Below are 15,081 nucleotides of genomic sequence, written 5' to 3' on the forward strand. Positions count from 1 at the left end.
ACCCTTCTTGAAGACTGGGACTACCTGTGCTCTTTTCCAATCATTTGTAACCTTCCGTTCCTCTAGAGATTTGCGGTACACGGCTGTTAGAAGGGGGGCAAGTTCTTTCGCGTACTCGGTGTAAAATCGAATTGGTATGCCGTCAGGTCCAATGGACCTTCCTCTGTTGAGTGATTCCAGTTGCTTTTCTATTCCTTGGACACTTATTTCGATGTCAGCCATTTTTTCCGTTTGTGCGAGGATTTAGAGAAGGAACTGCAGTGCGGCCTTCTTCTGTGAAACAGCTTTGGAAAAAGGTGTTTAGTATTTCGGCTTTACGAGTATCATCATCTGTTTCAATGCCATCATCATCCCGTAGTGTCTGGATACGCTGTTTCGATCCACTTACTGATTTAACGTAAGACCAAAACTTCCTAGGATTTTCTGTCAAGTCGGTACATAGGATTTTACTTTCGAATTCACTGAACGCTTCACGCATAGCCCTCCTTACGCTAACTTTGACATCGTTTAGCTTCTGTTTGTCTGAGAGGTTTTGGCTGCGATTAAACTTTCAGTGAAGCTCTCTTTGCTTTCGCAGTAGTTTCCTCACTTTGTTGTTGAACCACGGTGGGTTTTTCCCGTCCCTCACAGTTTTACTCGGCACGTACCCGTCTAAAACGCATTTTACAATTGCCTTAAATTTTTTCCATAAACACTCAACATTGTCAGTGTCGGAAGAGAAATTTTCGTTTTGATCTGTTAAGAAGTCTGAAATCTGCCTTCTATTACTCTTGCTAAACAGGTGCACAATAAAACATTTATTTCTTCTACAATACACTGAAGAGCCAAATAAACTGGTACACCTGACTAAGTTCGTGTAGGACCCCTGCGAGCACGCAGAAGTACCGCAACACGACGTGGACTCTAGCAATGTCTGACTTAGTGCTGAAGGGAACTGACACCATGAATCCTACAAGGCTGTCCATAAATTCAGATGCTTACGTACATGTCTCCTGTCACAGTCGTATCTAGACAAATCAAGGGTCCCATATCACTACAACTGCACACACCACACACCATTACAGAACCTCGACCAACTTGAACAGTCCCCTGCTGACGAAGGGCCCATGGATTCATAAGGTTGTCTCCACACGTCTCCGTACACATCCATCCGCTCGATACAATTTGAAACGAGACTCATCCGACCAGGCTACATGTCTCCAGTCATCAACAGTCCTATGTACAGCCAATATCGTCACAAAAACGAACCAGGGACATACCGGGCAATACTGAATGTAAGCTGGAGGGCGAAGAGTGTAGTAGACAGTAAGGTTGTCAGTAGCAAGTGCTGTGAGTCAAGGAAAACGTTTGTTTCTAAGGATAGCACACAGCGCATACAGTCGACAGTTGCACTGTTGTAAAGATGTTTTGAGTGCGATCCTAAGAATTTAAACGAAATGCAATTACTCTGTTACTCTATAATAATGCATCTGTTATTCCAACACACTCAAGAAATACCCACGAACAACGTCCGACATTCTACTGGCGTTCAAATTCAGCCTGTATAAAGTTAAAGCAATATTTTATTCCCAGTAGGCAGCCTGTATAAGTGATCACAAAAATCACATTGCCTTCTCAATTAGAGTAACTAATGAATTGCCAACAGATGGGAGAATTTACTATTACTGTGATGGAAAGTAGGCATATTTTTTGACTGTGTATGGAATTCACGTTTATCCCTTTTCACATAAATGACAAAGAAATGACTGTGAGCGCTATGGGACTTAACTTTTAAGTTCATCAGTCCCCTAGCACTTAGAACTACTTAAACCTAACTAACCTAAGGACATCACACACACCCATGCCCGAGGCAGGATTCGAACCTGCGACCGTAGCGGTCGCGCGGTTCCAGACTGTAACGCCTAGAACTTGCTTTGATATCTTCGGATAACAACACTGACAGAAAATAAAAATGGCAACACCAAGAAGGTGTGCGACAAACCAAAATTGGTAGGCGTGTTTCTACCTCTGAAAAATGATGTCTATCAAATTTCGCGCAGTTCACTTAAGACTGACGTTAGTGACACCACGATAGTGATGCAGATTAGGTTTGCTTTAAATACAAGCTGTAACTGTCATGAGCGATAGTTATCTTTCAGATTAGACGTGGTGAGTTGATTTACTCAAGAATGCCTTTAAAGCGACAAAGATGCCGTTTCATGAACACCTCACCGAATTTTAATGAGATCGTGTAAGAGGACTATGGGAAACTGGCTGTTTCTTCTGCGACACTGCAGAAAGACTTAGAAGGAATGTAGCCACTGTTCGTGATGCGTGCAGCGGTGGTCACGAGAATGTACGCTGGCAAGAAGACCGGACTCCGGCGGGCCGTGTGGCACTACCGAGACGGAACACCGTCGTTTTCGGCGCATGGCTCTGGCGCGTCATACTGCATCTGCAGCAGCAGTTGGCACCACAGTGACACAACGATCTGTTATAAATCTAACTTCTAGGACAGCTCCGAGCCAGAAGCCCCGTACTGTGCATTTCACTGACCCGAAACAACGGCCATTTGCGACTTCAGTGGTGACAAGCGTAGGTCATTGGAGAGCGGAGTGGAGGTCTGTTATGTTTTCTGATGAAAGCTGGTTCTGCCTCGGTGACAGTGATGGGCGTGTGTTGGCTAGGAGGCGGCCAATTGAGCGCTTGCAACCAACCTGTTTGCATGCTAGACACACTGGACCTACAGGGTGTTTCAAAAATGACCGGTATATTTGAAACGGCAATACAAACTAAACGAGCAGCGATAGAAATACACCGTATGCAATATGCTTGGGACAACAGTACATTTTCAGGCAGACAAACTTTCGAAATTACAGTAGTTACAATTGTCAACAACAGATGGCGCTGCGGTCTGGGAAACACTATAGTACGATATTTTCCACATATCCACCATGCGTAGCAATAATATGGCGTAGTCTCTGAATGAAATTACCCGAAACCTTTGACAACGTGTCTGGCGGAATGGCTTCACATGCAGATGAGATGTACTGCTTCAGCTGTTCAATTGTTTCTGGATTCTGGCGGTACACCTGGTCTTTCAAGTGTCCCCACAGAAAGAAGTCACAGGGGTTCATGTCTTGCGAATAGTGAGGCCAATCCACGCCGCCTCCTGTATGTTTCGGATAGCCCAAAGCAATCACACGATCATCGAAATATTCATTCAGGAAATTAAAGACGTCGGCCGTGCGATGTGGCCGGGCACCATCTTGCATAAACCACGAGGTGTTCGCAGTGTCGTTTAAGGCAGTTTGTACCGCCACAAATTCACGAAGAATGTCCAGATAGCGTGGTGCAGTAATCGTTTCGGATCTGAAAAATGGGGCAATGATTCCTTTGGAAGAAATGGCGCCCCAGACCAGTACTTTTTGAGGATGCAGGGACGATGGGACTACAACATGGGGCTTTTCGGTTACCCATATGCGCCAGTTCTGTTTATTGACGAAGCCATCCAGGTAAAAATAAGCTTCGTCAGTAAACCAAATGCTGCCCACATGCATATCGCCGTCATCAATCCTGTGCACTATATCGTTATCGAATCTCTATCATGCAGCAATGGTAGCGGCGCTGAGGGGTTGCCGCGTTTTAATTTTGTATGGATAGAGGTGTAAACTCTGGCGCATGATACGATACGTGGACGTTGGCGTCATTTGGACCGCAGCTGCAACACGGCGAACGGAAACCCGAGGCCGCTGTTGGATCACGTGCTGCATTAGCTGCGCGTTGCCCTCTGTGGTTGCCGTACGCGGTCGCCCTACCTTTCCAGCAAGTTCATCCGTCACGTTCCCAGTCCGTTGAAATTTTCCAACAGATCCTTTATTGTATCGCTTTTCGGTCCTTTGGTTACATTAAACCTCCGTTGAAAACTTCATCTTGATAAAACAACACAGTGTTCTAGGCGGTGGAATTCCAACACCAGAAAAATCCTCTGTTCTAAGGAATAAACCATGTTGTCCACAGCACACTTGCACGTTGTGAACAGCACACGCTTACAGCAGAAAGACGACGTACAGAATGGCGCACCCACAGACTGCGTTGTCTTCTATATCTTTCACATCACTTGCAGCGCCATCTGTTGTTGAAAATTGTAACTACTGTAATTTCTAAAGTGTGTCCGCCTGAAAATGTACTGTTGTCCCAAGCATATTGCAACAAACGGTGTATTTCTATCTCTGCTCGTTTAGTTTTTATTGCCGTTTCAAATATACCGGTATTTTTGTAACACCCTGTACAACTGGCGTTAATCGTCTGTGGTGCGATTCAGTATGATATTAGCAGCTCTCTCGTGGATATCCCATGCACCTCGACTGCAAAACTGATCGTCGGTCTGGTGACTCGACCTGTTTTACTGGCATTCATGAACAGAATTCCAGACAGTGTTTTCCAACAGGATAATGCACACTCACATACCGCTGTTGTAATCTAACATGTTTTACAGAGTGTCGACACGTCTCTTGGCCTGCTCAATCACCAAATCTGTCTCCAGTCGAGCAAATATAGGACATCATCAGACGTCAACTCCAACGTCATCCACAAACAGAATTAACCGAACCTATATTGAACGAACAAGTGCAACAGGCATGGAACTCCATCCCACAAACTGACATCCAGCACCTGTACAACACAATACATGCACGTTTGCTTGCTTGCATTCAACATTCTATCGGTTACACCGGTTACTAATGTACCAGTATTTCCATTTACAATGGATTATCTCGCACCTAACCTGTGATCTTTCCATGTTCATCATTTAACATATTCCCGAATTTTTAATGCTCTATATTATTTATTTTTTGGTGTTGCGATTTTTTCCGTCAGTGTATAATCGTTCCTGTTGATTTATCTTATAGTTTTATGTAGTAAATACAGTTCTGATGGCAACAACATCACAGTACTTCTGCACCTGTACGTATGCATTAATCTGTGTTTTGTGTTGTAAGCTTTGGTGATAGCGTATTAGAGGACGTCACAGGAACAAAGGTAGTTGGGATAACTAACAAAATAAACCACAACAACACAATTCTGCAACGGGCCACAGGAGACTGTGGCCCCTTATATCCAAACACTCAGAAGATATCCCTGAACAACTTCCGAAATTTGGACGGCGAAGTTAGAGTTCACCCGATAGATACTGTTCACTGTGGCAAGTATGACAAATTTCGTGGAAAAGATATTTTCAGATACCAACAACCTAACACTTTCCAATTAAAATGGTACAATGTGTTTTCCCGTCACAATGCTATGTATTTGATGTTTTAGGCAAAGAAAGGCCAAAGAAAAAAATGAAATGATCGTGCGGCATTGTTGGGCGGGGCACCCATCCGGAGAAGTTCGGCTGCCGAGTTGCAAGTTTTATTACAGATGACTCCACATTGAGCGACTTTTGTGTCGGTGATGATGCGATGACGACGACGACGACGACAGCAGCAACACAATACCCTGTTCACGAGCGGATAAAATCTTCGAACCCGCGCCAGGTGCTTGGTATGCAATCAAGTTACCACTCAGCTAAGCAGGCGGACTAAGGGCAAAGAAGTAACCTACCCGCAGTTCCTAAAACTGTGCAAGACATTTCAAGCATTATGCGTATATACATAGATGTTACTTATTATGTTAATGTCATCATTAGTTATTTAGAAGTGTTTTTTTCTGGAGTGAATTATACCTCAAAATACTATCTAATGATGAGGTAGTCAAGATTTAAAGAATAGCATCGCGAGACGTCACTTGTTTGCTTGTTCCCACTACAGCATGAAAGAAATGCTAAAGGTGGTGTGTATCGCATAAAGCTACACAAAATTCTGATTTTAATCAAGGAGCATATCATTTCCACCAAATTACATATCTCGTAATGACGGGAAGAGTAAAACTAAAGAAAATCAGACTCATGCAGAGGACCCAGTGTCCATTTAAACTAAAAATTACTGTAACCATTCACAGTTTATTTTTATTTCCAGTACGCGTTTCGAAGGACTTACCTCCATCAAAGTCGATTTCTGTCAGTTAAGAACGCAAGTATCCCGTGTGTTGTGCGTGCAGCTTTTGGGTAGCACGTGGCACTGTCTTTCCATTCGTATTTATATCACACATAGTTTATCTTCTCGCATACTATCCGCGAATAATACTGGAAGATTGATAATAACTCTAGTACAACACCTACCCTTCACCCCCGACCGAAACTGACTTAGGGAGTAATAAAAAAAAACAAAAATATTTTAGCAAAATCGAATTTAGTTTCCCAACTTTCAACTGAGAACTCTTTTTCTCGAGGTTTTATTACTAACGAATGGCTGAAAAAGTGTCAGTAAAACTTATATGAAGAACATAAATTGCAATAAGTAATTTTCTCTCATTTCTTTGTATCTCCCGAAACACCTAACTGGTTGTGAGATCTCTTGGCTCATTCTTGTGGATAATACATACATTTGATGTAGAAACATTTTGACGTTTATGCTGTTGACCTTTCATAAGACTGAGTGAAATAATATTTTTTTAACAGATGACCTAATAACGTCATTATTACAATCGACTAGTGAGTGATGTTAGCCGTTACCAGAATGTAAAATATGTTTTCGAATCGATTTTCTGAACTCAATGATTTTTAGCTGTCTGAGCATGTCGCGGCTTTCCTCTTCCTTACAGTACTAGTGGAACGGTAATAATACCCCAAACACATCTTTCAAGCTATTGGAGCATCTTAACTTTTATATAAATGCCTGAGAATTGGTTTTAACGTAATCTTAGCGTGGCAAAATGTGGCGCTGGTATCAATGACATTTTTTTTTTTTTTTTTTTTTTTTTGAGTTGAGTGACGGTGCACGTCAGTTGTCTACTTAAACTATGGAAAAAATTTTGTTTATACTGATTTTTGAAGTGTCCGTGCTGCGTGTGCTTCGCCCGATATGATAAACTTGACACTGGTCTTTTTGTTTTGGGACTTCTCGCTTATGGTGCTCCTCAAAAAAGAAATAATATTTACTGCATCGGTGGTAATTCTTTAACTTAGCGCTCATTACGATAAATGACACGTTAGCGATATGGAAATCTTTTGTGTAGCACACTACGTACGTCAAGCAATCATTAAGTTCGTACAGTATTTCTTAACAAATGATGCTTTACATCGAGTCCCTTATAGCACTGCGACCGCTGCAGCTTTTATAACGCATTAGACGCATTTCAGATAGTATGCGCAGTGGGCAAAAATGATCTTTTACATCGCAAGGAAGAAAATGTCATGCAACTTAAATTTACACGCATCAACAAACATGTAACAACAGTTAACGAGAAACGTGGAAAAAGTGGTACGAACTTAAATTCTGTTGTTACATTATACACTGAAGAGCCAAAGGAACTCTAACACCTGCCTATCATCGGGTACGACCCCGGCGAGCACGCAGAAGTGTCGCAGCACGAGGTGGCATGAACTCTACTAAAGTCTAATGTACTGCTGGAGGGAACTGACACCAAGAATCCTGCCGGGCTGTCAATAAAACCATAGGAGTACGAGAGGGTGGGTATCTCTTCTGAACAGCACATTGCAAGGCATCCCAGATATGCTCAATAACGTTCATGTCTGGGGAGTCTGGTGGCCGGAGGAATTGTTTAAACTAAGAAGAACGTTGCTGCAGCCACACTGTAGCAATTCTAGACGTGCAGGATGTCGCATTGTCGTGCTGGAGTTGCCCAAGTCGTATGAATGCACAGTGGACATGAATGTATGCAGATAATCATACAGGATGCTTACGTACGTGTCACCTGTACAGACCCTTCACCAGCTTGAACAATCCCCTGCTGACATGCAAAGTCCATGGATTCATGGAGTTGCCTCCATACCCGTACACGCCCATCCGCTCGATACAATTTGAAACAGGACTCGTCCGACAAGGCAACATGTTTCCAGTCATCAACAGTGTAATGTCTGTGTTGATGGGCCCAGGGGAGGCGAAACCTTAGTGTCGTGCAGTCATCAAGTATACAAGAGTTCGCACGTTGACACTTGTTGATGGCCCAGCATTGAAATCTGCAGCAATTCGTGGAAGGGTTGCTCTTCTGTCACGCTGAACGGTTCTCTTCGGTTGTCGTTGGTCCCGTTCTTGTAGGATTTTTTTCCGGCCCCAGCGATGTCAGAGATTTGATGTTTTACAGGATTCCTGATGTTCACAAGTACGCTCGTGAAATGGTCGTGCGGGAAAATCCTCACTTAATCTCTACCTCGGAGATGCTGTGTCAGAACTGCTCGTGCGCCGACTACACCGCCACCAATTAAATCTTGATAACCTGCCATTGTTGTAGCAGTAACCGATCTAACAACTGCACCAGACAGTTGTTCTCTTATATAGGCGTTGCCGACCGCAGCGCCGTATTCTGCCTGTTTACATATCTCTGTGTTTGATTACGCATGCCTAAATCGGTTTCTTTGGTGCTTCAGTGCAAATGAATAGAGTATGCAAACATTACCAAATTTTGCTAGTTTTTATTTTTCTATGCGTGGCTTCCTTGTTCACTTGACAGCACCTAAGGATTTTTTTGTGCCGTATTATATACTACTGGATGATGATCAAGGCATATAACGCAATGTTTAGTTCAGACAACAAGAGGATAGATGAAACTTCCTCGCAGATTCAAACTGTGTGCCTGTCCGAGACTCGAACTCGGGACCTTTGCCTTTCGCGGGCAAGTGCTCTACACATGCCCGCGAAAGGCAAAGATCCCGAGTTCGAGTCTCGGACAGGCACACAGTTTGAATCTGCCAGGAAGTTTCATATCAGCGCACACACCGCTGCAGAGTTAAAATCTCATTCTGGAAGAGGATATATGCTTTTCAAAAGTGATGCTGCAGAAAAATTCTGAAGTACTTGGGTACATCTGATAAGCAATGAAAATGTACTGAATGAAACTGAGGAAGACCGAAATTTATGGCACACCTTAAGAAACTGATGGTTGATGGGACATAAAGGATTAGTCAGTTTGCTAATAGAGGGAAGTATCGAAATCAAAAAAAAAAAAAAAAAAAAAAAATGTTACAAGAAGACCTGGGCTCGAATCGATGTAGGTTGCAGCAGTTTTATGAAGATGCTTGCACAGGACTGACTAGATTTGCCAGTCTTCAGACTGAAGATAACAGCAAAAGCACGATATTCAACTGGCACTCGCGGGCAACCTTTCTGAGCCCCGTGCATTGTACCTGATAGTAACCACATTCAAAGCAAGAAAACACTGAGGCCCTAACAACTTGTTTGACTTTCTCAAAGGTTCATCTATTGATTCGAACATCGTAGTGCTTTAATAAAAGTGTAGATGTGTCATAAAACATCTACAAATAAAATTCAAGAAATTAGCTTAAGTTTAGCAAGGTAATATGGGCATGCAGGAGATCGCACGGTTCTTCCAATTAACAGCTCAACACATTACGTGCGCGGTGTGAGCTGTGTATCAGTGTTGGTGCTCGTTTAGTTTCGTGTGGCTGCGGCGTTCAGATTCACTTAATTATTTTATTGCCTGACAGGAAATTTCATCTTTTCACGCCTGACCGGTTTCTTCAGAACCTCTCAAATATTGTAACATATCATTTCTGCACAAGTCATGCGCAGTCACAGTTTGTGTTGATTCTGTGTGACACCCATAAGAAACCGTATTGTTATCCACTTTTAGTAATGTAGCATAAATAAAAATATTCTGCTTAGAACCTGCAGCGACTGCACGCAAACTCACATATGGAGGCAGGAAAGTACTTCCTATGTCTGTCACTAGATGCCAGTGCTGTTCCAGATTTGAACCAGTTTGAACATTAACCTGCTATTCGATACTTTTCATTATGGAAGCCATAGCAGTTATTCCGGTAATACCTGTGAATCATATCGTATTGTAAACTTTGGTAGCCATCCAACCCTGCGCTTTATCTATGAGCGTAGTGCAATAAAAACCAAAGGCAGACCGGTTTGAGGCCCAAGCGACAAGTCGCCGCTTGGGGGCGCCATATGCACCACAACTGTACGATTTCTATGCATATGCAGGACGTATCACAGTTGGTACCGGCTGCTTAGGGTACCAGGGTGACCGAGTTCAAGATTTTTATATAATACGCTTCATAATTAGCACCGAGAACTGACTCGAGAAAAATTGCGAGGGGTTGAGGAGTGCAAATAATAAGTAGCTTGTGGGAATATGTTTTCGAACTGGCCCAGATGTCAGTAATACAAAAGGACTTCACGAAACGAAGAAATACACTACTGGCCATTAAAATTGCTGCACCAAGAAGAAATGCAGATGATAAACGGGTATTCATTGGACAAAATGGTTCAAATGGCTCTGAGCACTATGGGACATAACATCTGTGGTCATCAGTCCCCTAGAACTTAGAACTACTTAAACCTAACTAACCAAAGGACATCATATACATCCATGCCCGAGGAAGGATTCGAACCTGCGACCGTAGCATTCATTGGACAAATATATTATACTAGAACTGACGTGTGATTCAATTTTCACGCAATTTGGGGGCATAGATCCTGAGATATCAATACCCAGAACAACCACCTCCGACCGTAGTAACGGCCTTGATACACCTGGGCATTGAGTCAAACAGAGCTTGGATGGCGTGTACAGGTACAGCTGCCCATGCAGCTTTAACACGATACCACAGTTCATCAAGAGTAGTGACTGTGGTATTGTGACGAGCCAGTTGCTCGGCCACCATTGAACAGACATTTTCAAATTGGTGAGAGATCTAGAGAATGTGCTGGCCAGGGCAGCAGTCTAACATTTTCTGTATCCAGATAGACCCGTACAGGACCTGAACCATGTGATTGTGCATTATCCTGCTGAAATGTAGGGTTTCGCAGAGATCGAATGAAGGGTAGAGCCACGGGTCGTAACACATCTGAAATGTAACATCCACTATTCAAAGTGGTGACCGATACGTGTAACCAAAGACACCCCATACCACCACGCCAGGTGATGCGGCAGTAAGGCGATGAAGAATACATGCTTCCCATGTGCGTTCACCGCAATGTAGCCAATCATGGATGCGACCATCATGATTCTGTACACAGAACGTGGATTCATCCGGAAAAATGACGTTTTGCCATTCGTGCACGCAGCTTCGTGGTTGAGTACACCATCGCAGGCGCTCCTGTCTGTGATGCAGCGTCAAGGGTAACCGTACCCATGATCTCCGATCTGATAGTCCATGCTGCTACAAACGTCATCGAACTCTTCGTGCAGATGGTTGTTGTCTTGCAAACGTCCCCATCTGTTGACTCAGGGATCGTGACGTGGCTGCACGATCCGTTACAGCGATGCGGATAAGATACCTTTCATCTCTACTGCTAGTGATACGAGGCCGTTGGGATCCAGCCCGGCGTTTCGTATTACCCTCCTGAACCCACCTATTCCAGTCATTGGATTTCGACCAACGCGAGTAGCAATGTCGCCATACGATAAACTTCAATCTTGATAGGCTACAATCCGACCTATATCAAAGTCGGAAACGTGATGGTACGCATTTCTCCTCCTTACTTGAGGCATCGCAACAAAGTTTCATCAGACAACGCCGGTCAACTGCTGTTTGCGTATGAGAAATCGTTTGGAAACTTTTCTCGGTCAGCAAGTTGTAGGTGTCGCCACCGGCGCCAACCTTGTGTGAATGCTCTGAAAAGCTAATCATTTGCCTATCACAGCATCTTCTTCCTGTCGGTTAAAGTTCGTCTCTAGCATGTCATCTTCGTGGTGTAGCCATTTTAATGGGCAGTAGTGTACAACAAGGAAAAAACTAACTTTATCGCTATACATTGTGCTTTATTACAAGATTCGTGCGAAAAAAACTGAGATGTGTGTGTGTGTGTGTGTGTGTGTGTGTGTGTGTGTTAGAGAGAGAGAGAGAGAGAGAGAGAGAGAGAGAGAGAGAGAGAGAGAGAGAGAGAGAGAGAGAGAGAGAGACCACTCGAAGGAGTTTGTAAGAGTAGGGCACGCAAACAGTTGCTTTGAAGTCTAGCACTACAGCAAAGCTCGTTGTTCGACCAATATGTGTCGCAAGTAGTAGTTTTCAAGAAGCCGAAATGAGGATTTAATATCCTGTCGCCTGGTTTGACTTAGATAAGCATGTTTTCCAGCGTTAGAATGCATTATTTGCTTGAAAAAGTAATTTTTTCAGATTCCATATTTAACTGGAAAATTTAATTAAACGTCGTATGGCAGAGTTGGCTGCGATATTCCTTGCGGAAAAGTGTGTTCTTCCTCCGTGCACATTGGCCTTCTTCTTCCGGATATGGGAGAGGTGTCGAGTGCATATTGCGGGGGGGGGGGGGGGGGGGGTGCAGCTAAGTGTAATGGATTTGTGTACAGTGTAGTGTTATGTTTGTGGTGGGCAATGATAATGATGATTATGATGATGATGATGATGTAAGGGAGAGGCTAAATCCGGTGCTGTCACGAAGACTACCTGTATTCCTCTCTAATAGCACCAAGGGAGCCGCCGCGCTTTACGTCACCCATCCGAAGGATGTATCACCATTACAGAGTCACATGCCCTCGCTTCATGAGATACTGCATAGAGATTTTAAATTTAATCTAAGACATCACGCCAGCACTTCTCCTCCCCTAACCTATGGAATACTGGCACTGAAAATTTAGTCACAACACCTTGATTCGAACCGGCGTACTTCCGATTCCAGCGCCAGTACATAGGCGTGCGTTAGTTACCTCGACTACGGAACACCTATTTGACTGAAGGTTTTGTATCACTCACATAGTGAATCCAGAGGTGGTTAGAGCTACTATCATAATCTTACCTAACTATGACTGGAAATTCTCAAATGACTGCTATGCTTTTCATTGTCCCGTTGTCATAGCAACGTAAATTACCTCCTCATTCCTTAACGCATTATCCGTTTAAATCTACTGTGGCATAGGACTCCGTTGCATTAGAAACCACCTGTCTTTATTTCACAACCTGTTTCAAATAGTCATTTTTCAAATAAATTTGTACGTTAACACTAATTGAATATATGAATTACCTTTCGGCTGAATGGTGTTCGAAACCAGTTACGAAACATGTCGTAGCCATGTGGAACTCTATTCCATTGTCGCAAAGTACATCTGATGCCGAATGATTTTTCTTTGCGGAATGATTACTCAAAATAAATAAATCTTTTATTGTGTCATTTAGTTGCAGCTTGATACTATATTAACTATGGCGAAGAAATTTGAAAAGATACTTTACACATTTTTCTTTAAAGCTATAGCAAAATATGCTATGTTACCTAGAAAATGATACAGTTTGCATTTATATTTATACTCGACAAGCCACCTTACGGCGTATGCCAGGTGTAATATTCTGAGTCAACAAACTTTCATGTAGCAAAAACAAACTGTTGGAAAGTTTCAGTAAGAGCACTAATTTCCCTGGTGTTATCATCAAGGACATATTGCGAGATACATTTCGCAGGAAGCAACGTGCTGCTTTACTTTTCTTGGAAGGCACGTATTTAATATTCTGAAATTCAGCCTCGGTGAGAAAGTTTTTGGTTGAACATCTGTGACACTCCCGTGCTGACAAACTGAAGATGTGCACGATTAAAAAGAGACATATACACTACTGGTCATTAAAATTGCTACACCACGAAGATGTGCTACAGATGCGAAATTTAACCCACTAGCAGTCGAGATGACAGGCATCTTATCCGCATGGCTGTAACGGATCGTGCAGCCACCTCTCCATCCCTGAGTCAACAGATGGGGACGTTTGCAAGACAACAACCATCTGCACGAAGAGTTCGACGACGTTTGCAGCAGCATGGACTATCAGCTCTGAGACCATGGCTGCGGTTACCCTTGACGCTGCATCAAAACAGGAGCGGCTGCGATGGTGTACTCTACGACGAACCTGGGTGCACGAATGGCAAAACGCCATTTTTTCGGATGAATCCAGGTTCTGTTTACAGCATCATGATGGTCGCATCCGTGTTTGGCGACATCGTGGTGAACGCGCATTGGAAGCATGTATTTGTCATCACCATACTGGCGTATCACCCGGCGTGGTGGTATGGGGTGCCATTGGTTACACGTCTCTGTCACCTCTTTTTCTCATTGACGGCAGTTTGAACAGTGGACGTTACATTTCAGATGTGTTACGATCCGTGGCTCTACCCTTCATTCGATCCCTACGAAACCCTACATTTCAGCAGGGTAATGCACAGCCTCGTGTTGCAGGTCGTGTACGGGCCTTTCTGGGTACAGAAAATGTTCGACTGCTGCCCTGGCCAGCACATTCTCTAGATCTCTCACCAATTGAAAACGTCTTGCCAATGGTGGCCGAGCAACTGGCTCGTCATAATACGCCAGTCACTGCTCTTGATGAACTTTGGTATCGTGTTGAAGCTGTACATGTACCTGTACACTCCATCCAAGCTGTGTTTGACTCAATGCCCAGGTGTATCAAGGCCGTTATTACGACCAGAGGTGGTTGTTCTGGGTACTGATTTCTCAGGATCTATGCACCAAAATTGCGTGAAAATGTAATCACATGTCAGTTCTAGTATATTTGTCCAATTAATACCCGTTTATCATCTGCATTTCTTCTTGGTGTAGCAATTTTAATGGCCAGTAGTGTATATTTTCCATCTTCTCTGTTAATACTACCTGATAACGTCCAGATTGACATTCAGTGGTGGTGGTGGTTAGTGTTTAACGTCCCGTCGACAACGAGGTCATTAGAGACGGAGCGCAAGCTCGGGTTAGGGAAGGATTGGGAAGGAAATCGGCCGTGCCCTTTCAAAGGAACCATCCCGGCATTTGCCTGAAACGATTTAGGGAAATCACGGAAAACCTAAATCAGGATGGCCGGAGACGGGATTGAACCGTCGTCCTCCGGAATGAGAGTCCAGTGTGCTAACCACTGCGCCACCTCGCTCGGTTGACATTCAGTAATCGATAGAATGTCGTTTTCATCAAGTGGCTCCATCGTGAGTGAATAACATTCATTTAGCATTCTTCTAATGAACTTTAGCCTTACAGCCGGTTTTACATGATGTCCTATTTGAAGTC

At 43.5% G+C, this 15,081-nt stretch overlaps 1 protein-coding gene and 1 non-coding gene across 5 annotated transcripts in view; both read right to left on the reverse strand.

Moving 5' to 3' along the window:
• LOC126297535 (excitatory amino acid transporter 1) overlaps nucleotides 1-15,081 on the reverse strand; it is a 661,389-nt gene that overhangs the window by 408,835 nt on the left and 237,473 nt on the right. The window lies entirely within an intron of this gene.
• On the reverse strand, nucleotides 14,875-14,947 carry Trnae-cuc (transfer RNA glutamic acid (anticodon CUC)). Its single transcript has one exon. It is a non-coding gene; the product is annotated as a tRNA-Glu (tRNA).

The sequence above is a fragment of the Schistocerca gregaria genome, chromosome X (genome assembly GCF_023897955.1).
Source record: "Schistocerca gregaria isolate iqSchGreg1 chromosome X, iqSchGreg1.2, whole genome shotgun sequence".
In the NCBI taxonomy this organism is placed as follows: Eukaryota; Metazoa; Arthropoda; class Insecta; order Orthoptera; family Acrididae; genus Schistocerca; species Schistocerca gregaria.